The following is a 23,600-nucleotide window of genomic DNA, read 5'->3' as shown; positions in this document are numbered from 1 at the left end:
CAACCGAACGGTGTGCAACTGAACGGTGTACATTTGAGCCGTATGCAACTGAACGGTGTGCATCTGAACGGTGTGCATTTTTACGTGTCCGACTGATCGGTGTGCGTTTTTATGTGTCCAATTGAACGGTGTGCAATTGAACGGTGTACATTTGAACGGTGTGCATTTGAGCGGTGTGCATTTGAGCGGTGTGCAATAAAAAGGTGTACAACTTAACGGTGTGCATCTTTTACGTGTCCGACTTAACAATGTGCATTTATAATGTGTACAATATTTATTTCCTTTGTGTCCATTTGCACCGTGTCCATTTGCCCAGTGTCCAAAAAAACCTTGTGCAATGTTTCGTGTCCATTTGCCCCGTGTCCAATTGTACTGTGTCCGATTGCACCGCTCCCGTGCCCAATAAGGCCTCGGTACTTTACCGCCCCGCACATCTTGGCTCCTTCCGAAGAGGAAGAAGAGAATTATTACTATTGAACAAGGAGTTCCCCCTTACTGCCAAATATCAGTCGGGTTTATCAATAAAGAAACAAATGCCGCCCTTTGCGTAGATTGTCATATGCGTTTTCGCGGTACCGCTCGAGACGAATGGTTGAACATTGCTAAACATTTGCTCGTAAACGGTAGCTTACCGACCGGAATAATTTGCTCGGTGTGTAACTTCCATCGACTGTCGGTAACTCGCGACCCTCAACTCCACTGTTACCGTTGTCAGATAGCCTACCTACGGTACACCAACGGCGAAGAAATCTTCTGTATCGACACCGATGGTAACATCGTGATTACAATTTTCCACTCCGTCGATGATTCCCTCGAACGTTTTCAGGATTATATTCGATAATATCCACATACTCCTGTGTAACATTTGCAACTCCCTCGTACGAATCCTAAGGCGACACCCTCCCCACGGCAAGACATTGAACCGTTGCGTGTAACCTTGGCGGAACACCCTTCGTCGTGGGTATCCCCGGAAAAGTTTTCCGAAATACGACGTTGTTCAGCGCGATAGTCCGAGCACGTGGACCGCGATAATTATTTCTCGCGAATTTCACGCCGCGACTGCACCCCGGACGTAACAATAAGCCATCTGCGCATATAGATACAGTGGGTGCGTGGGAGAAGTCGTCGGGACTTAGCATTGCGATTCTTGTGCTTCTTCCTGCTGTTCCGCGACTATCTTCTTATCGTCTTATCGGACGGACTGCTTCCCGAGAGGTTCCCGCTCGAGGTTCGTCCGCTGGCCTCAAGAGGCGGGGGAAGTTTCCATGCTCTTGACGTGAGTTGTTATACTGTTTTTTCCGGCATTCGTCGATCTCATGCCCTGGGTGTTTGCAATACCGGCACAGTTTAGTGGGCTGACTATCGCGAGGAGGGGCGACGTTCGCGTTTGAATTCGCGTAAGGGGACATGCGCTCGTTATTGTCACGTCGTCCTTCCGGTTCTCGAGAAATGGCGTGTCTTACATATGCGTCACGGGGAGGAGCGTTCGCGAGGTAACTTCTAGAGCGGTTTCCACCGCGCGGTGGTGCATAGGTAATTGGGCGTTGAGCGTATTCGTTTCGCGGCCTATCTGGTTGACGGCGGTCTTGGGCCTTGTATCGCTCTCTGTCTAACTCCTCTCGTTTCGCGAGGGCTTTGGCCTTTGCGAAAGCCTCGAAGGGAAAGACGTAGAGGCGCCTATCCATCTGCAACCTATATTGTAGCGGAAGGCCATCGCAAAAAGAGCGCGCGATAAGCTCATCTACGTCGGTTCTCATCCCTTCGTCGAGGTATCCCGTCTCTCTGCGTTCTGCGTCAATGATAGCGGAACGGAGATCTTTAACGCGACTTATGTAATCTAACATGTGCTCGTTCGGTTTGAGATATACCGTACTGAGCTCTCCGCGGTATTGGTCGATCGTTTTCGCGGATCAGAAGGCGATATTTAAAAGGTCGATTAATTGAGTGATGGTTTCGCAAGGTTCGTCTTCGACAGCGTAGTATGAGCGTCCGCGGAGCTTATTTATTAGCAATTTCGTGAGATTGCGTTCGGATGATGGGGATACGATTTCTTTGGCACGGCGACATGCTCGGATAAATTGACTTAACGATACATTATATCCGTCGAAATTTGGCACGGATTCCGTGGCTTCGCGAAAGGATACTTTTGGTGGTTGAGAGGATCCGTACGTCGATTCTCTAACCGGTCCGGTTTCATCGAGGACTAACATGGGTTGCCCGGAGTGGCGCGGTGTCGGACTAGTTCAGCGCCGATGTCGCCCGAACTCCCTACGTAGTTGTTCTATCTCGGATAAAATGTCGCTTTTGAAATTATCCATTTCGCTAGAGTTAAGCCCTTGTTTATGACTGAAGCTATCCTTATTCATTTGAGTTTTGAGCAGTTCGATATCATGCTCTCTTCTATCTTGTTTCTTTCTTTGTTCTACTAAGTATGCAGCTTCATTATTTAAACATTCTTGCTGTTCCTTTAACCTAAGTTCAGCTGCCGCAATGTCAGCTTCCTTCTGTTTTAGTTTCGCTTGAATATCTGCTAATTCGGAATCAGATCGTTGTTTACTCGATCCTTCCTTTTCTCCCTTCTCTTCCGGATTTTTGCGCGTGATAACCATTGTACGGATTTATCTATCCCACCGCTGTCACCAATTTTGTTACGTCCGCGCGGAGTCGCGGGGTGTAATTCACGGAGTATATTTTCGCGAACAACGTATTCGGACTATTGCGCAAGACAACGTCGCTTTTCGGAGATTTACTTCCGGGGATTGCCCGCGACGGAGGCTATCCGAATGTATGGTCACGCGTCGAGAGCGGATAGATATGAGAGTGAGTAGGGAACACGAATTTGCGTTGTTTAGTCAAGGGTATTCTGGGTACTTGTCGAACGAATTCTTAATCGCGTGAAAAACGGTCACTACTATATTGCCGTCACGGCATATTCGTATACGAAGTTTCTTCTCCGTCGAGATACTTTAGATACGCGATTTGACACATGAGACAGTGGTGGTGTGGATCGCGAGTTTGTGTCAGTCTGTTTAAATTACACACGGAACACGTTATTCCAGTAGGCAACTCGCCGATTATGAGAAGGTGCTTTACTGAAATTACCCAATTAGACTGTTCGCTTGTGCTTAATTTGAAGTAACAAGGCATGCACAATGCGGCGTCCGTACCTAGATGAATATATCCGGTGGCACGTTGACAATAAATCGTCTCGACAGTCTCGATTGTTTCATATTCCTCCTCAAAGGGTGGAATAATATAGTTGGAGAAACTACGCGGACACATGAGTATTATATTGTTTAAACAATTAAAGCGTGTTAATGTTGGAAAATATTCGTTCTCTTATTCTAGCACAAAAAGTGAAACCGGCCAAAGAATTCGGAAAGAGAAATCACTCCCTTGTTTTTTATGACTGACCCTTTTTTTCTATCAGACCCGAGTTTCACTTTTATGACTGACCCTTTTTTCTATCAGACCCGAGTTTCACTTTTATGACTGACCCTTTTTTTTATCAGGACCCGAGTTTCACTTTTATGACCCTAAGTCGGAAAAACTGAGTTTCACTTTTGAAACTCTGCAGAAGGACCCTACACTAAATATTATGTTAGTTTGGTTTGCCCGATGAAGAATTTGTTCATTTACTAATGTAGAACGTTGTTGTTACCTTTAAGTGAGACCGAAGGATCTTAAGTTGACAAGAGATATTTCTTTCACTTACCTTTTAGTCGAGCTGTAATGGGTGGGTGGCAGTTCCACGATGCTTTGAAGTGGCTTCTCGTATTGTTCGTGCATGACTTCAGCTCTGCGTTGAATATACCCGGATTTGCGGGGGTCGTTTTCTGGGATGTCGACTGGCGGGAACTCAGGTTTTTCGATGTCGATTTGCGATAATTTCGCGGGCCACTCTCTTAGTAGCATGTGTTTGGTGAATAATGCCTCGTATTCAGGATCGTTGTAATAATCTGTGCCAATAATAGCTGAATATTCGTTTGGTTTTGCCGGGTGGTTATAACGCGCGACTATTCGACGAAGCTGATTCTTCCTTCCTGCACGGCGTGTCTTAGGCATTATAAATCATATAGAACATTCTGGAGACTGCGTTACTTTCACAATAAGTCGACGTGCGGTCCTCACTGTCGGTTATTGTTTCGGTATATAACTGTGAGCGGGTTGTCCTCTCGAAACAGTCACTACAGGTTCCAGAATTTAATAAAAGAAGTGAATTGTTTAGCAACGATGAGCGGTTCGTCCTCTCTAAATCGCAGCCTAGAATTCATAATCGATAATAGTTTATTTAATAAGAAACTATACGACACGTGCATGCTGGAGAAACAACTGAATTTAGAGATTTTGAGAATAAACGTAAGATGTAGAATTAGAACGCGTGAGGTTAAAGATGAGGTTGTATTTTCAAGTAAATATTAGAATTGTTAATAAAACACACAATTTATTTAAAGTTAACTAGACGCACTTAATACAAGAAATCAAATCTTAGAGTTAGAGCTTATTATTAGATTTAGAATTAGAGTTAGAATTCGAATTAGGATTTAGAGTTAGAGAGCGTTCGGAGTAGAACTGCTCTGGTTGGAGTCGCGATTAGAACTGACTAAGTTTGGGACTGATCTGAGGTCCTTCGTTTGTCACGTCCGGTCACATAAAATTTTTACTTTCACATGAAATAAATTCTAAGTTCCCTAAGCGCTGTTTGAAAAGCGCGCCAGTGCCGGCCATAATGCCTCACTCTGCCTAGTGACTAAGAGAGGCGCTGCGTAACGTCTAGGAACTTCCTACTACGGGGAAACGCCCCCGCCACACCGAGCGTCTCCCACTCTCGGGTCGCCGCAGCGCCGAGCCGCCGAAAACGAAGGACCTCAGAGCGGTCCCAAAATCTGGCAGATCACATCGCGTCTCCGACTAGAGCAGTCATACCTAGAACGCTCTCCTAATTCAATTCTAACTCTAATATTATAAGTCCTAACTCTAGCATTAAAACTCTAACTTTAGTTAACCTTTGTATCGAGTAGTGTTAATTTAGAAAAATAGTGTGTTTCATTTATAATAATTCTCCACATTTATTTTAAACAATTCCAATTCCACGAGTTTCTAATATAATACCTTGCTATTCTAATACTACGATTTTAGTATTTCTAAAATATTCCTAAAACGAGTTCTTCCAATCTGCACGTGTAGTGAAAATCAATTATATGAATAATTTTCTTAGTGGAATCCAAGCTGCGACTTAGAGAGGACGAACCGCTCGTCGCTGCCGCACGATTTTACTTTTCTTATAATTTCTGAATTCTGTTGTAACACTTTGAGAGGACGAGCCGTTACGCACCGGAACAATAACCAACAGTGAGGACCGCCGCACGTCGACTTATTGTAAAAGTGACCCAATATTCAGAATGTTTTATATTATAAATCATTATGCCTAAGACACGCCGTGTAGGCAGGAAAAACCAACTTCGCCGTTTAACCGCGCGACTCTACTATCCGGCATCATCAAGTGAATATTCAAATCTTATCGGCACCTACTATCATAACGACTCAGAATACGACAACCTATTTGACGGAACCGCGCCGTTCGTTGTTAATAATAAAGACGTTAAACTGAGGAAGTGGCCAGCGCAATTGATTCCAATCGAAATCGAGAACCCTCGTATTCCGAGACACGACATCCCGGACAACGATCCTCGTCGCACCCGGTATTTGCAAATCAGGCCGGACATCCTGCACACCCAATACGACGCGCCTACTCCAGAACATTGGGGAACCACTGTCCACCCCTTAGAGATCGACTAAGGTAAGTCTCAAATATTATATACAATTGGAATAGATAATAAAACTCAACGTTAAGATTCTAGTTCTAAAGGATAAGACTACTTGCCGTCACGAATAGCCAAACTATCGAAATAATTCCAAACACACACGTGCGTATATGTTTATTGTTTAAACATGTTTTAAATTAATATTTTCTACAAATTATGAAATATAACTTTACACGTGGTCTCTAGAATATTCGTAACTCTTGGAAAACTCAGTTTTCTACGAGCCATAAAAGTGAAACTCTGTTTCTTTTGCCTAGGGTCATAAAACTGACCCTTAGACCCTTGATAAAAAAAGGGGTCTCGATGATTTCTCTTTTGCAAACTAAGCTAACGTAGCACACTCAATGAACATTCTAAAATTCCAAGTAAAATAACGTGAACGTTTTAATCATTTATTTAATTCCATTTATTTAAATAATTCACCCATGTGCCCAATAAGGCCTCGGTACCTTACCGTGTGACCGGACTCACATCACACACTGGAAGCATGCAAGACTCACCGATCAATCAGGTTGCAGCGCTTTCGCCCTTGTCGTGGTCGCCAGGTATTTTATCCAATTGAAATACCAAGGTTTGATAAAGTACGTCCCTAATGACGTATTGTGTCCCTCTGCTGCTTTACTAATCCTTTCCCACTTTTATTTTCTGTTTCAGGTCACCGCTGGACAAGGTCAGCTAGGGTTTACCGCTCGCCGCTTCTGGATCATCCACTGGGTCGTCCGAAGTTAAGATCACGAATTATTCGCAGGGTGCAATGGATTTACATAGGTAAGTCATTAACACTATGTTCCAATTAACACTTATTTCTATTTATTAGAATAGAGTACACTGTCCAGTATTTGTTTCATCATACACACGGAAATTCACGACACATATATTGGTCGCGTTCGCGTTAATTCGCGGAACTCGCGGTATCGTGTTGTAAATACGCGCGTGCGTTTCGACGGAGCTCTCGCGTGGACTCGCGTGATTGACCTCGTGTGAGGTTATTCGGACATGCGATCGTTCGGAATTATAGCCACTCACGGATTCGCGTCGCGTCACAATATTTGTTCAGACGTGTTCTTTGATACGCAGTAAGTATATCTAGATATATCCGTTCTTCGACTTGCGCAGGTTATACGTCGTCGAGATCTGCAGCCGAAAGAGCTCTCGATCTCTCCGGACGTCGGTATTTATACCCTGTCTCCCCTCCACGTGATCGTCGGCCAATCAGCGCGTTGTAGCTGTGGCGCACCAATAGCGCGTCGGATCTCTCGTAATGGTCCGCGCTCCGGACCCTGGTCTCCGCGTATTCATTTCGCTCGCTCGCTTCCGATTAACTACTAATTCATGCATAATGAGATATGTTTATCCATTTCTCTCGTTCCTAGTAGGTCGTGTGCTTTCTTTCGCGATTTTAATTTTTAACATTATGTTGGTTTTCGCGATTTGTGTTTTTCATGCATGAATCACACTTCTCGGATCCGCGCGAGTGTTAATACGGTGCGTGCAATTAACCCTCTCGTAAAATAAGATTATCTCAATCAGAGCGGATCTCTTGTAAACAAAATAAAATAGTTTGCCAACTATCGGCACGTAAAATCAAATGTAATCGTAAAATAAAAGTAAATCAACTATCCAACAAAGTTATGCTCTCCGCATGAGCTGGCTCTGCGCTAAAATAAAAAATTAACAATTCGCCGTCTATCGGCCTGCAAACGGAAATAAGAATCTAAAGTAAATGTAACTCAATTAGCACTAGTCGTTTATTCAGTACTCCGCTATTCGCGTCGGCTAGTATTCTGCTAAAATTAGGATTCAATTCAAACGACATCAAATTAATTCTATACATCGCGTCTCGGATTGTTGGAAGTATTCCGATCGATACTTACGCGATGTTTTCTTAACCTATTCATTTTCGTTTTGTTAATTTATTATTGTTATTTTTATTATTGCTATATTTATATTTTTGTATTTTATGCGTAATCCTACATATATACTTATTTTCTAACTTAATATTATTGTTTACATTTTTGCTCGGGTCGGTCGTCATCCGCCGTCTCACTCCTGTCCTTCGGGTGACGGTCCTTGCGTCGAAATCGGCTCAGCCGGGCTGCGGGCATCTGTCGGTCGCAACCGCACCACACATCTTGGCTCTTCCCGAAGTGGAAGAAGAGCCTGTCACGTCCTGGGGGTAAATATTTTCTAACGCGTTCGCGCGCCTCTACGAGTACGCGATGAAACACCTGACTAGCGGGGCCGAGCGGTAGAACACGCGTGGTCAGGAGTAAGGGAGAACGCGTCTTATCTAGAACGCTTGAATTTTATTATTTATAAAAATAGAAAATTTTATAAGCGGATGGAGAGAATGTATGTGCATTTTTATGATTAAAATGAGAGGGGGAAATGTGAGTAGTGAGTACGCGAGCTCTTATTTGCTATGTTACTGATGTGATACTTATATAATAGAATAATGTTAGCTGTATTTTATGTAACTATAATACTTTTATTGTAACGTTATAATTTCAGGCTTTCGGGGAGGCTTGATTATAATTTTTAGAAGCCGTGGAGCATGATTTTTAACAGAGAGATTACGAATGATCTCTCTTGGTTTAATTGACTCGAAAACGATTTCCGGTTCCGATTCGTCGAGTGGCAAGTGATTATTCGCCAGATGAGTTGTATGAGCCTCGGATCGTTCGGATTGAGGTCTCACTACTAAGCGGAATGTCCGCGGTAACACTACAATATTTTTGACGCGGGGACGTTTCCGTGCCAGTGATTTGAATACGACTTCCGGTTTTGAAATGTCGGCCTCGTTCTTCCTACTAGTGAGGTGGTCGATCAACAATTGAATTTGCCCGGATAGTGGCCGCGTCTGGCATACACGGGAGAAATCTCCGGTATATAATGCCCGGTTTAATCGCTTTATTAGGTGAGCTTGGCCTGCTCTTCTTCCACGTCCCATGTTTCTATTAAATTGCGAGAAAATGGATGAGATTTATTGAACTTCATTTTCTTTGTTAGTTTCCCACTAGTTAGCATCCTGTTATTAAGTTATTAGTAAAATTAATATTATTGATGCGAGATTAATTCTTAATTGACATTAATTGATTATGTCTTTCATTAATTACAGGTTGAGATGGATGTGGTTATCGCCCTGAGAGAGGCGTGACCTTGTGAATGGATAGAAGTTCACCCTTATGGAGGCGCTCTCCGAGAGATGGGTACAGAAAAGGAGCTAAAGTCAAGGATAGCTCGCCCTTTCAGAGGCGCTCAGAAGGATTGGAGCCGTACGACGCCCTGTGATAGGCGCGTGGTAGATGGAATAAAAATATTAATGGAAGACCGAATTATCATATAAGTGTAAAATCTTCCTGAATAATAATTGAAATGCATATATATATGTATTACAAAGAAAGGCGAAGGAACCAGCGCAGTAATTAAGGCGCAAACATTTTAGTTTATTCAAAATAAATCATATATATAAAAATTCGCGAACGTTTCTGTCCTTTTTTTGGACTCTCCTCAGCGCAATACCTAACTGATACAAATAAATTTAATCTAAAGTCCCTACGATGTTAACGGTTTTCAAACTTACATAATACTTAATTGTTAAACGGATGATTCGCGCGTGTCAATTACAATAGAAAGTCTAATCTAACGGGTTCCCTGGAATGCACGTCATCCTTAGGTTGTGTCTCCATATATTTGCTCGATGTCATGTTCAAGAGCATGGCGATGTTGTGTCTATGTGTATCCTCCGATGTCGTATAATCACATTTTTCTTTTTCTTATATCGTAATGTATAATTTTAAGTAGACTATATAGATCACAAGGCAAGTCCCCCGTGCAGACACGTGTTACATATACTATCTTATTTGCAATATTTCACTGAAAATGATACGTACGTAATTATTATAATAATATAATTATTAATATATTAATATCTTTATAAATATGTTTATATATCGTAGTTGGACTGCTAGACATGAATGGTCTAGTGATAATAATATTAAATTAACGTTTAAATATTGAAAAAGGGAAAAGAGCATAAATCGTTTTATTAGGCTATTTGAATTTTCCCGCTATAATCGAAGAGAGCTTTCTCTCCATATTCTCTCTCGTTCCATTACGGCCGCCTTGACGTCTGCTAGTTTTGACAGGCGCGATGTTGTGTGTTCCTTCGATTGTTGTCGGCAGTATTTAGATGCGATTTATTCATATTATTGAGATCAAATGTAATTATAGTGGAATCTTGTGTACAATATAATTTAAAAGTCGGTGGCAAGGAAGAAGATAGATAATTAAATAAAATAATAATTTTAAAAAATTTAAAAAGAAAATAGTGACGGACGGCAACGGGCGTTAAGACGAGACGCTGGCTGTTACAAGCCTATTGAACAAGGAACCCCTTACTGCCAAATATTAGTCGGGTTTATTAATAAAGAAACAAATGCCGTCCTTTGCGTAGACTGCCATATGCGCTTACGCGGTACTGCTCGAAACGAATGGTTAAACATTGCTAAACATTTGCTCGTAATCGGTAACTTACCGACCGGAATAATTTGCTCAGTGTGTAACTTCCATCGACTGTCGGTAATTCGCGACCCTCAACTCCACTGCTACCGTTGTCAGATAGCTTACCTACGGTACATCAACGTCGAAGAAACCTTTCGTATCGATACCGATGGTAACATCGTGATTACAATTTTCCACTCCGTCGATGATTCCCTCGAACGTTTTCAGGATTATATTCGATAATATCCCCATACTCCTGTGTAACATTTGCAACTCCCTCGTACGAATCCCAAGGCGACACCCTCCCCACCGCAAGACATTGAACCGTTGCGTGTAACCTTGGCGGAACACCCTTCGTCGTGGGTATCCCCGGAAAAGTTTTCCGAAATACGACGTTGTTCAGCGCGATAGTCCGAGCACGTGGACCGCGATAATTATTTCTCGCGAATTTCAAGCCGCGACTGCACTCCGGACGTAACAAATTGGTGACAGCGGTGGGATAGAAAAATTCCATAATATGGTTGGCACGCGCGGGAATAAGGGGGATAAGGAAGATTCGGTAGAAAAGGAAAACGCAGGCAAAGAACTTACCGAACAGAGTTAGCAGGGATACAAGCGAAACTTAAACAGAAGGAAACCGAAATAGCCGAAACTCAAAATAGACTTAGGATGAAAGAAATTCAGTTAAAAGACAAAGAAAATAGTTTGAGTGACGAAGTCATCTTCTTGGCAGATCAGCGAAAGAAACAGGATAAAAGAGGTTGCGAAATAGAACTCCTCCAGGAGAAAATGCAAAAGAACTCAGAAGTTCACGCCCAAGGCGTCGCCCTTGAGGATATGACCGCGCTTACAAACGACCTTCTCACCGAAATGGACGAGTTGCGTCGGGAAGTGTTACGTTTACGCCAAGAGACTAGTCCATCTATTCGACTTTCCGGACAACTCTTGACACTCGACGAATCCGGCGGGCGTATTGAACCGCCTCCCGAACAATCCCATCTCCCTAAGGTCTCTTTTCGCGAGGCAACAGAATCCGTGCCTACTTTCGATGGTTATAACGTATCGCTAGGACAATTTACTCGGGCATGCCATCGCGCAAGAGAAATAATTCCCTCAAGTTTGGAACGCAACCATGCAGCCGGAAGTCCAGCTAACACGGATGCAGGCCGGGGTCTATAAGATCCCAAAGAGGAAGCCGGAAATAATAACCATCGGGCAACAACCAGACAGCCCATGAGACAACAAGCCAGCAACAGCAGCGAAGGACCAAGAAAAGAGGTCAGCCGCTGCAGACTTTTTCTAAGGTAATAACAACTGACAAGCAGTTACCGACAGCCGACGGTCGGTAAGTAACCGACCCGAGGCAAGACACTTAACTCCTCGGAACTTAGCAGTTACCGACGAAGGGTAACTTACCGACTGAGAGTGCTCACAGTGACAAGACAAATCAGTTACCGACCGAGCACAGTCGGTAACCTTACCCACATACGAACTTACCATCAATGGTACTTACCATTGAGGACATAACCATTTAGTTTATAATTAATTGTTTAGTTATTATTAATTGTTGTAAGCGTTTGTTAGACTGTAGTTGTTAAGACCTAATAAGCGAAAGACACAACTAGTCATTAAGACGCGTATGCGTTACTTTTAGAACGCGCAGGCGCAAGGAGCTCTCGACGACGCAGAGTGGGAGCTCGAGGCTATATAAGGAGAGCCGAGAGAGGAGACAAGGCTCTCGCTCTTGCGACACCGGCTCGGTACGACGCATGCAGAGTCAATAACAAGCAAAGATTATTTTATTTTGTAATGTGCGTGAATATTATTTTAGTTTTTGGATGTGAAGGGAGAGTTTTTATTTTGTGTTAAATAAAATAAATATTTTATATATTTATAATATAAAATCGAGTGCTCGTTCATTTATCCATAAACGAAATCCTGTGCGTGGTGACGTCTTCGGTGAATCCTGGACAGGCCCTGACGCATAGACAGGAAGCCGCCACATCCTGGTGGATCCTGAAACAATAATTAACGCGATTAATTATTAATAAAGTGTGTGACGCAAGTGTTGCATCATTACATATAACGAACAAAGGTGACAGTTGGATGACGTCATCTTGTGCCTTTGTCTCTGACAAAGGAAACTACGCAGTAGCCGCGAGCAGCGAAGCAGCAGCGGTGCTCATCTAGAGAAAGGGTTCCCATCCTGGGGATCCAGAGGTCTTGTCTGTGGACAAGGTAGACTACGCAGCAGCGGTGATCATCTGGAGAAGGGGTTCTCATCCTGGGGATCCAGAGGTCTTGTCTGTGGACCAGGTAGACTACGCAGCAGCGGTACTCATCTGGGGAAGGGGTTCTCATTCTGGGGATCCAAAGATCTTGTCCGTGGTAGAGAAAAACGGACTGGCGACCGTGTTAAAGGTAGGAAAACTACCTAAACAATATAATTCCCGAACTCTCAAGACCCATCGTCCGGTCACAACCTTACTAAGCTTTTGGTCAACAAACTCCGCGGACGCGCCTACTATGCCGTCGAGGACGAACCCTGCGAGAGCGTTACGCAATTGATCGACTTATTAAACATCGCTTTTGGCTCCGCAAAAACTATCGATCAATATAAAGGGGAGCTCAGTACCGTGTACTTAAGACCCCAAGAACATATGCTTGATTACGTCAGTCGCGTTAAAGACCTCCGATCCGCGATCCTTGATGCTGAACGCCGCGTAACAGGACGCGTAGACGACGACATGACGTTAAGAATCAACGAACTGGCAGCGTGTTCATTCTGCCAAGGGTTGCCTTTACAATATAGACTATAAATGCATAGACGCCTCTACTCCGTCCCGTCCGAGGCATTTGCTAAGGCAAAAGAGCTCGCGAAAAGAGAAGAGCTGGACCGGGACCGATATAAGACGCGTGATCGCCGCGAACCGGAACTGCCGCGTAACGAACACACTCGACGAATATATCCCCAGACAGCACCCCGCAACAAAACTTGTTTTCGCGATCGCTACCCGAATAATACGCTACGTAGCAATCCGGTCAGACCCCTCGTAACGCGAGAGAGGGAGGAGCGCCCAACATACAACGATAGACGACAAACGTATAATAACACGAATGTCAATACGAACGCTCCTATTCGCCATAACGACCGTCCTAACAAATGGTGCCGTTACTGCAAGAACAGCGGCCACGAAATCGAAGAATGCCGGAAACGCGAGTATAATAACAACTTGCAAAGGAACGAGCCGGGAAACGCGCTGAGCCCCGCGGGAAGGTCGGGTTGTGACCGGACGATTAGGGTCGAGAGTTCGGGTATGGTTAACTACAGGTTTCCTACCTTGGATATTACGGTCGCCAGACTGTTTGTCCTTCAACAGCCAAGGGTTGTTCGGCCAAGTACACCAGCGGTGATTCCTCGACTCCCCGAATCCGTTGTTGACCCGTCGTTATTTGCTGCGCAGTTCCCTTTGTCCTCAGACAATGGAGACAAGATGGTGGCTAACCGTCACTCTGTGTGACGCAATAAATGCCTTTCCTTTGTGTCGCTTTTAATCATCACCGTTTTGTTCCAGGTCTTTCAGTTTCCGGATCAGCGTGATCTTTCCCGGTTCCGGATTGTCCAGGGTACCACGATTATAGTCCGCACAGGTTTTTAGGGTTAATAATTTTGTGACACTTGTTATATATATTTAAAATATAAAAAATATTTATTTTAAATATATTAATATATCCACCTTGCAGCCGAAAGTAAGACTGCAAAGGATGACCGCAGACGCAACCAGCGGGGAGCCAGTCAAACTCCTGTGGCGACCACCAAGCCCGTCTACGAAGGAGAAGACGGGCGAAGGAGTCCCAATAGACCAGTCCAGGGACCAAGGAAAGAGATCAGCCGCTGCAGACTTCTTTTAAGGTAACAGGATGACAGCTGACAAGCAGTTACCGACAGCCGACGGTCGGTAAATAACCGACCCGAGGCAAAACACTTAACACGTCGGAACTGATCAGTTACCGACGGATGATAAGTGACCGACTGTGAATTGTTCACAGCGACGAGACTAACACCTTACCGACCGAGCACAGTCGATAACCTTACCGACATACGAGCTTACCATCAATGGTACTTACCATTGAGAACATAACCATTTAGTTTATAATTAATTGTTTAGTTATTATTAATTGTTGCGTTAGGAATAAGCGTTTGTTAGACTGTAATCATTTAGACCTAATAAGCGAAAGACACAACTAGTCATTAAGACGCGTATGCGTGACTTTTAGAACGCGCAGGCGCAAGGAGCTCTCGACGACGCAGAGTGGGGGCTCGAGGATATAAGAAGAGCCGAGAGAGGACAAGAGGCTCTTGCTCTCGCAACACCAGCGCGGAACGACGCGGAGACAAGCGTGCAATATACACGCAAAGCTGATTTTATTTTGTTTTGTGCGCGAAGAGTTAATTTTATTTTAGTTTTTGGATGTATAGAGCGAGTTTTATTTTGTTAAATAAAATAAATATTTTATATATTTATTAATATAAATACATTGAGTGCCCGTTTATTTATCCATAAACTAAATCCTGTGCGTGGTGACGTCTTCGGTGAATCCTGGACAGGCCGTGACGCATAGACTGGAAGCCGCCACATCCTGGTGGATCCTGAAACAATAATTAACACGATTAATTATTAATAAAGTGTGTGACGCGGGCGTTGCGTCATTACATCTAACGAACAAAGGTGACAGTTGGATGACGTCATCTTGTGCCTTTGTCTGTGAACAAAGGAAACTACGCAGCAGCCGCGAGCAGCGAAGCAGCAGCGGTGCTCATCTGGAAAAGGGGTTCTCATCCTGGGGATCCAGAGGTCTTGTCTGTGGACAAGGTATACTACGAAGCAGCGGTACTCATCTGGAGAAGGGGTTCTCATTTTGGGGATCCAGAGATCTTGTCCGTGGTGTGGAGAAACGGACTGGCGACCGTGTTAAAGGTAGGAAAACTGCCTAAACAATATAACTCCCGAACTCTCAAGACCCATCGTCCGGTCACAACCTCTCTCACAAACAAAATAATATTTCCTCCGCACGCATTAAAATTAAACTCACTCGTATATTGCACGACATATGCATTGCTTTGTTCTCGCAATTTGTTATATGCGATATGTTTGCGACGCGAGGCTCGTGACGAAAGCTCTGTCTTTCGACTCTCTCCGACTAGCAATAGCCTCGAGTCTCTCTCCGCTCTCCGCTTTATATCTCTCTCCCCACTTCGGTTCTTCAATTCGCGCATGCGCCCCTCTTTGTCGCGTTGTACGCGCCCCGTGCATATCACGAACTATTGTCCGTGTGGTAATAATAAAAAAGACTCGGCTTATCTACCGTAAACCTAAAATATACCGCAATTCTTCGGTTTCGGCACTCTCGGCCGATTATACTTGGTATTACCGTCGTCGGTAACTTACCCGCATCGCGGTTGGTAAGTCCCGGGGTTGGTAATTACCGTTTTGGCCTTGCGCCTATTGTGGTAAGTTCCCCGGTGGGTAACTTACCACTTGTCGGTAAGAACTGATTGGCCTTGCGCCTATTATGGTAAGCCCCCGGTGGGTAATTACCATTTGTCGGCCGGTTACCGACTTCTGTCGTCGGTCAACTACCATCTCGCACGCAAGGTACAAAACAAAATAAAATGGTAAACTAAAATTATAAAATTGGGTACAGAGATTCTCGTAAAACCTAACCCTTACGTCTAAGCCTGCTTCTGGGCTGTTGGCTTCTCTGTTGACCCTGTCGGCGTCCCGAATGACCCTCTGGCAATCCTTGGGTCCTTCGATAATGTTGCTGACCTGTTGTCGCCTGGGCTCGTTGATCTGGTTGGTTGTTGCCCGATGGTCAACCCCGGCTTCCTTTTTGGAATCTTGAAGACCCCGGCCTGCACCCGTGACAGCTGGACTTCCGGCTGCAGGGTACACCTCGCCAAGGGGCTCCCCCTCAAACGACCCGCCCGGTAAATTTAGTCGAAGGGACGAGTACCGAGAAGCCAGAATCGCAACTCTGAATCTGCAAGGGCATTCGCACACGCCCACCGTCGCGTTAGTCGCTGACGGGCTTTTGCACGAAACAACATTCATGATAGATACAGGGGCCGCCCCTAATCTAATCAAGATCCGAAACCTACATCCCGAGACGGAAATTCAACAACACGACACGTTGTACCTTAGCGGTATAACAAACGGAAAGATAAAAACCCTCGGGTCCGCCGAAATTCTTTACATGAGACATCCTCTCTACGTCCACACGGTGTCAAACAATTTTCCAATTCCTCAAGAAGGGATCCTAGGATCCGATTTTCTTCGAGATGCTAGTAGTATCGATTTTAGAGATCGATCAGTACACTGGCAAAATATTCGAATTCCTTTTTCCAAACGCGAAACCGTAGTAGTGCCTGCCAGATCGCGCTCGACATTCTATGTCAATATAAAAAATCTCGACATCGCAGTAGGATACATTCCGCGTCTTAGCGTCTGCGAGAACGTATTCCTCGGAGAAGCGATAGTCACTAATCGAAATGGGAAAGCCTACCTTCACGTTATTAACGCTAGCGACACCGACCGCGAGCTAGTAGTCCCGACGATAGATCTACAAGAGATCGACCAAATTTCCGCCGAACGCGAGAACGATATTCCTACTGAAAAGAGCAAGGTGTTCACCATATCCCCTCTGGCAACAGACGAACATACTCAAGACCGAGGCCACTGCCGTCCGAGAGCTTCTCCGATTAGAACACCTAAATGAAAAAGAGCTAACACACGTTACCGACTTGATACGAACACATAACGATTTATTCCGTCTACCGGACGAGATGTTAGGTTGTGACCGGACAGAGGCCCCTAACGTTACAGGAAGAGACTTACTGGTTTACAGACTGCAATACGTTCGCCTTTCGATGTGGTCGCTAGGTATTTTACCTTTACAAACACCAAGGTATGTTTGTTTTATTATTATTAATCCTCTGTTCTCTTTTCCATTTCAGGATGCTGCCTCCCGATGATCACCGGCGCTGCTACACGTCTGGCGGGGTGGATGACGTCGTCTGCCGTTGGCCGTTGCACGTCACAAAGGATTCCAAGATGGCCGCTTCGACAGGAACGATCACGTCGTATGACGCAACACTAGATACGTACGGTTTATACTTTCTCGTTTTGTCCTTTTAGGCTTACCATTGATTAATGTTCTTTTTATTTGTTTCAGGTCACCGTGGGATTGATGTTCATCAACTTGGATCAACTGGACCGTCAACGTCTGTCGTGAGGAACTTCGAGGGATACGCTTTTACGGGTGAGTACACACACAAAGTTTTGTTCATAGAAATATAATTAGATTTCTTTTTATTGCAGAACACTGCGCGAGGATGAGCGTTACAAATAATCGCTACACTACATCACAGGTACGTATATCACAGTTACAGTTATTTCTACCGGCTTAGTGATGATCCCGAGTACGGATTTACAATTATTTATGATCGCGTTAACGGTAGGTAGACCGCGCGTAACATTACACTCGCGATACTAATTGCGTTTACCGCCGTACATTCCCTTAGGTCGAGAATTGCGTGTACGAAGTGTTTTAACCTCGGCGAAGTACATTCTCCCGTATCTCAGAAGCGAATGACTCCTCGATGCTTCTTGGCTACGGCTTATATACCCTTGGTGGCGCTGGACTCCCCACTCTCGGTCCGCCGGCCAATCGCCGTTCGGCTGCCCCACCGCGCCGCCGTCGACCAATCAGGCTCACTCTCGATCTCGCCGCTGTCGCGCTCGCCTCGCACGTTCGTTCCGTGATATTTATTTATTACTAGGATTATTTTTACTAAAATACATATGATAAACTTAAAATTACGTTTATTGATCATTCCGATCCCGATATCATTCGGATTTCGGTTATCAATTCTAATATCTGAAAATAAATTGTTTTTACGCTCAATTTGCATTTCCGCGTTTCTCTGCTGTCGCTCTAACGCGTTTCTTTCTTCTCCTTGCTCTTTTTTCCAACAAGTGACTTATTCGCGAAAACGCGCTTTGCGGTAATTTCACTTTCATGCTCAATTAACGTTTCTGGCACTCTGAGAAATGCAAATTAGGCGCAACTATCGCTTCGCGATTCAATTTAATTCTTTGCTCTCTCGCTTAAAGTAACTAACATAAATAATTTTGTTTATTGGTTCGATTTATACCAATTTACCTTGCTTTCGAGGTAACAAATGTAAATCAAATTATAACATAGTTTAATCAATAAAATGAGGAAAATTATTTTTCGCGCTATTATATTAAAGTTCTTATACTTCGCTTTTCCTACTCAATTTACATTGTTCGCGAAGTATTAAACGTAAAATGGGCTTGACCCTTGATTTAACTCAAAACATAACTTAAATTGATTCTTGCGCTCAAACATAACTTTGCCTTTTGGCTCAAAAATATAAATAAAAACATAAACGTAACTTACTATCTAAGATATACTTTTTTCTTTTTATCTTTTCCGGTTTTATTGTATTTTTTTGTATTTTTTATTTTCTAAAATTATTAAAACTTATTCTAACTTATCTTAACTTTTCTATTTACAGGTGATGCGATGTTCCAGGCTGTTCCGCGCTATGGACATCCATCTGCGAAGCTCCTTCGAATGGACTGCGATCTAGAGACGGTCGCAAGGTTACACAGACAAAATGTCTCACAAAATCCCAACAACCGACGACCATCCGATCCACACTAAACAGTACCGATTCCCGCCGATCCACATAGACGAGATAAACAAACAGGTTAGAGAATTATTAGACAACGACGTAGTAAAACCCTCGGAGTTTCCCTACAATTCGCCCCTGTGGATCGTCCCTAAAAAGCCCGATTCAAAGGGAAACAAGCGTTGGAGAATGGTCGTCGACTATCGAGCGTTAAACGAAAAAACGATAGGCGATGCGTACCCGCTACCAAATATAACAGAAATCCTCGACCAGTTAGGGAGCGCAAAATACTTCAGCGTGTTTGACCTCGCGTCCGGTTTCCACCAAATACCGATGCATGAGTCGCACGCGCAAAAGACGGCTTTCTCAACACCTCATGGGCATTGTTACGTCCTGGAGGGAGATTTTGACGCGTTCTGGCGTGACCTATGAAGGTACGCAATAGAAAGCCTGGTGCGCGGGCCGAGCGGTAGAACACGCGTGGTCAGGAGAATGCGACGTCGCAGGACAACATAAACATGTATAAATTACAAATTCAAAAGGAGGCTATATGGAGCCACGCGCTCGTGCGTCGGGCGCGTCCGCGTACGGTCGTGTGAACGTGCGATGGATGAGTGTGTAGTAAGAGTGAGCCCCCTTTCGGAAATTCCTCACTATACTCGTCATTATAGTCCACTTTTGAGTACCTCATGACATATTATGTCACTTTGTCTATCTAATGGGATATTGATAGGGGGGGCTCACGGCTTTTGCGCTACGTGCGGTAGTATGTAGATTCCCCATTATTATTTATTGTATTAAATTTACTGAAGAAGGTCCAAAGAAAGGACCGAAACGTTTAGATTCAATAAATTTGTTTTTCCAACAAGTTTGTTTTTAATATTTGCGTACCTACACCCTACGCGTGGCTCCATATAGCCTCCTTTTGAATTTGTAATTTATCATTGCAAGGAGCCTACATTGTTACTTATTATAAACATGTATGCTTACGTATGTGTGCGTAAGGAAGGAAATGTAAGTAGTGAATCTTAAGTACTATATTATTGCTTGAGATAATAAATAATGCTAACTCGATGTTCAGTAATATATATATATATATATATATATATATATATGTTTATTTTATTCCAGGGTTATAACTTCCGGTTCCCTGGGTGGCTTAATTATAACACGGAAAGTCCGCTGGAGAATAATGACGTTTTTAACCCTATACGAGGGGGTTTCTCGTCGTATAACTTCGTATACGATTTCCGGGATCGAATCGTCGGTTCCTGAGTGACGGGCTGATAAATATTCTGAAAACCTTCTTAGTTGTTCAGGCAACGCGAGATAGAGCCAACTCTATGGGAGCTTCCCGTTGTCAATTGAGCGAAATAGTCGCTTTAATAATTGAATACGTCTGGATTTCCTTGTGCGTTCCATATTACTAATAAGTAATTAATTAACATGTGAGTATCAACAGATTCCATTTTAGTTATGTAATTTGTTAATATCCTGTTGTTAGTTAAATAATGGTGAATATTAACGTTATTTTGGAGTTTCTTGAGTGTTGCGCGTTTACATTAATTATTTCCCCAGTTACCTTATCACTTAGACTGATTAGGTTAAATATATCAGTTGATTTTATTTATTAATAATTTATTTATTCTTCAATAAGATTAACTAATTCTGTCTTTTATTAATTTACAGGTAGAGAAGGAAGCGGTTATCGCCCTGAAAGAGGCGTGACCTTGAGGCTATAGGCAGAGGTTTACCCTTGTAGAGGCGCTCCCCGAGAATTGGGTATAGAGCTGGAAGAATTGTCAAGGATCGCTCGCCCTGTCGGAGGCGCTCTAATGGATAGGAGCGATGCCCTGTGAGAGGCGCGCGGTAAACGAATGAATTTTTGATAGAAGACAGAATTATAATTAGATAAGTATAAAAATTCCTTAAGTAATAGTTATTTTTCTTATATATCAGTCTGAGCTTGTGGTTATTTTACAGATTCGAAAACCTGTGCCAATGGGGGATCGTAGTTTTACTACTATGCGGTCGATGAAGAAGATTATGGAGAGAAGAGCGAAAAGTAGTGAAACTCTGTGTCGAGTTAAATATATATTATTTTTGAATCGTGAAACAATTGTTAGTACCGTCGCGACACTTTGGTTATTTGATAGTTAAAGCGTTGCGTTAATTAATTATAATGAATTAATTTATAATGTAATTAGGAGATGGTTAGGTAGCGCTCGAGAATAATTATAATAATAAGTTTGATTAATACTTACTATAGATTGTAAGTTTCCAGCAAGTTACTTGTAGAATAAATTTGTAAGATAGTTAAGAATAATGAATATTTATTTTATACACCCTAATATAAGTGTAAGAATATTAAGCAGATGTGTATAATTAGAAGTAGAATAAGTAGATACAAAGTGAATGTATATTGTATATATACTCGTCAAAAAAATTATCGCAACACGTAATCAATATCAAAATTTAGCATAAATTCAAATAAGCATATCTCCGCGAAAAATTGTCGTATTTCAAAAATTTTTTTTTTGTTTTAAAGGGTAAAGTCTCTACTTTAAGGAACTTTCGTTCGATTTTGATTTTATTCTCTCCCCCTTTCTCCATCCCTTTAAAAGGAGGAACGTGTTTTTTTTCAAAAAATTGCATAGTTTGACGAACTCTACGGAGTGTACTAAATTTTTTCCGCAAATATCATCATTACTATCGTAAAATATGGACTTTTCTCTACAAATTTAAAAGAAAATTGAATACGGTACGATTTTTTTTCGCGAAGTTACGGCGTATCAAAGTTACCTATGCATTTTTGCCTATATATTCAATTACCGCCAACATTAGCATTACCCGATGGGCACTACGGGGAAGTTGCTGGTCGGATTTTGGCCATCGTGTGTGTGTGTGTATGTGTGTGTGTGTGCGTGTGTGTGTGTTGGGGCAGGGATATATGTGTTCGTATTTAAAATAGTATATTTCTGCCTCGTCTTCGGATGATCTCTTGCAGGCGTTCACGCATATTAATGCAGGCTCTAATTGTGGGTTGCAGAATTTCGAACCATATTCGATGTAGGGCTGCTTCCAATTGCTGGAAATTGGTTGGTAGTCTTTCAAAATCATGCAGCCATCTTCACATAAAAGGTCATCCGAAGACGAGGCAGAAATACAAAATTTTAAATACGAACATATATCCCTACCCCAACACACACACACACACACACACACACACACACACACACACTCACACACACACACACACACACACACACACACACACACACGCACACACACGATGGGCAACATCCGACCAGCAACTTCCCCGTAGTGCTCATTGGATAATGCTAATGTTGGCGGTAATTGAATATATAGGCAAAAATGCATAGGTAACTTTGATACGCCGTAACTTCGCGAAAAAAAATCGTACGGTATTCAATTTTCTTTTAAATTTGTAGAGAAAAGTCCATATTTTACGATAGTAATGATGATATTTGCGAAAAAAATTTAGTACACTCCGTAGAGTTCGTCAAACTATGCAATTTTTTGAAAAAAAAACACGTCCCTCCTTTTAAAGGGATGAAGAAAGGGGGAGAGAATAAAATCAAAATCGAACGAAAGTTCCTTAAAGTAAAGACTTTACCCTTTAAAACAAAAAAAAATTTTTGATATACGAAAATTTTTCACGGAGATACGCTTATTTGAATTTATGCTAAATTTTGATATTAATTACGTGTTGCGATAATTTTTTTGACGAGTGTATAATGATGATTTATAATAAATTTGACTATTATGATAACTATAGTGATATATTGACTATAATGATCTATATTCTTATAATAATGAATGATCATCCCTTGCGAGCGGCGTATATATACCTCCGGGCTACCCCCAGATTACGGAAACAAACGGTTACAATATTTCCACGTGTCTCCGAATGATAGGGTCTCGCGAGAGAGTTTGAATATAATAACCGTATTATATTTGCACAGCAACATTTGTATATCTATTTTTAGTCGTGATGTTATTATCACTGTTTTTATAATGTATGTTCTTTTAATATTTGTATTTGTCAAACAATAGGTGTTTTTATATTGAGTAAATAAAGAATACGTTGATTTCAAATGTTTCTGTGTTTTGGTGTTGTTATTTTAAGTGCCCTTGTTTTCATATAGCTGCGAAAAGATATATATATGTATATATGTAATTATTATTATAGAATTTAATAGGGGATATATGTATATATATATACAGGGTGATTCAAAACAACCGTTTGTCCTTAAAATGTATTCCTGACTGAATTCTAAGACAATTTTTCCTTTGCCAAAATTTGATCCGAAGCTTAGTTTTCAAATTATTAAAAGAAATATTTAGCGAATTACCGCACGAGTACGGGCGGTAGACAGGAGCGGCGCAACTCATTATCCGAAGCGGGCGACTGTGTGAGGCGCTCGCTGCGATCAGCTGTTCGCTACACGCGATGTGTTTGTGTGTGTGTGTCTGTGTTTTGCGTGTGTGCGTACACACACAAGTACTCTGCGTTGATACCACTGCTT

Source organism: Prenolepis imparis, unplaced genomic scaffold (assembly GCF_030444845.1).
Source record: "Prenolepis imparis isolate NDT839.2.m4 unplaced genomic scaffold, iyPreImpa1.0 SCAF_8, whole genome shotgun sequence".
Lineage (NCBI taxonomy): Eukaryota > Metazoa > Arthropoda > Insecta > Hymenoptera > Formicidae > Prenolepis > Prenolepis imparis.
Note: the sequence above shows the minus strand (reverse complement) of the source record.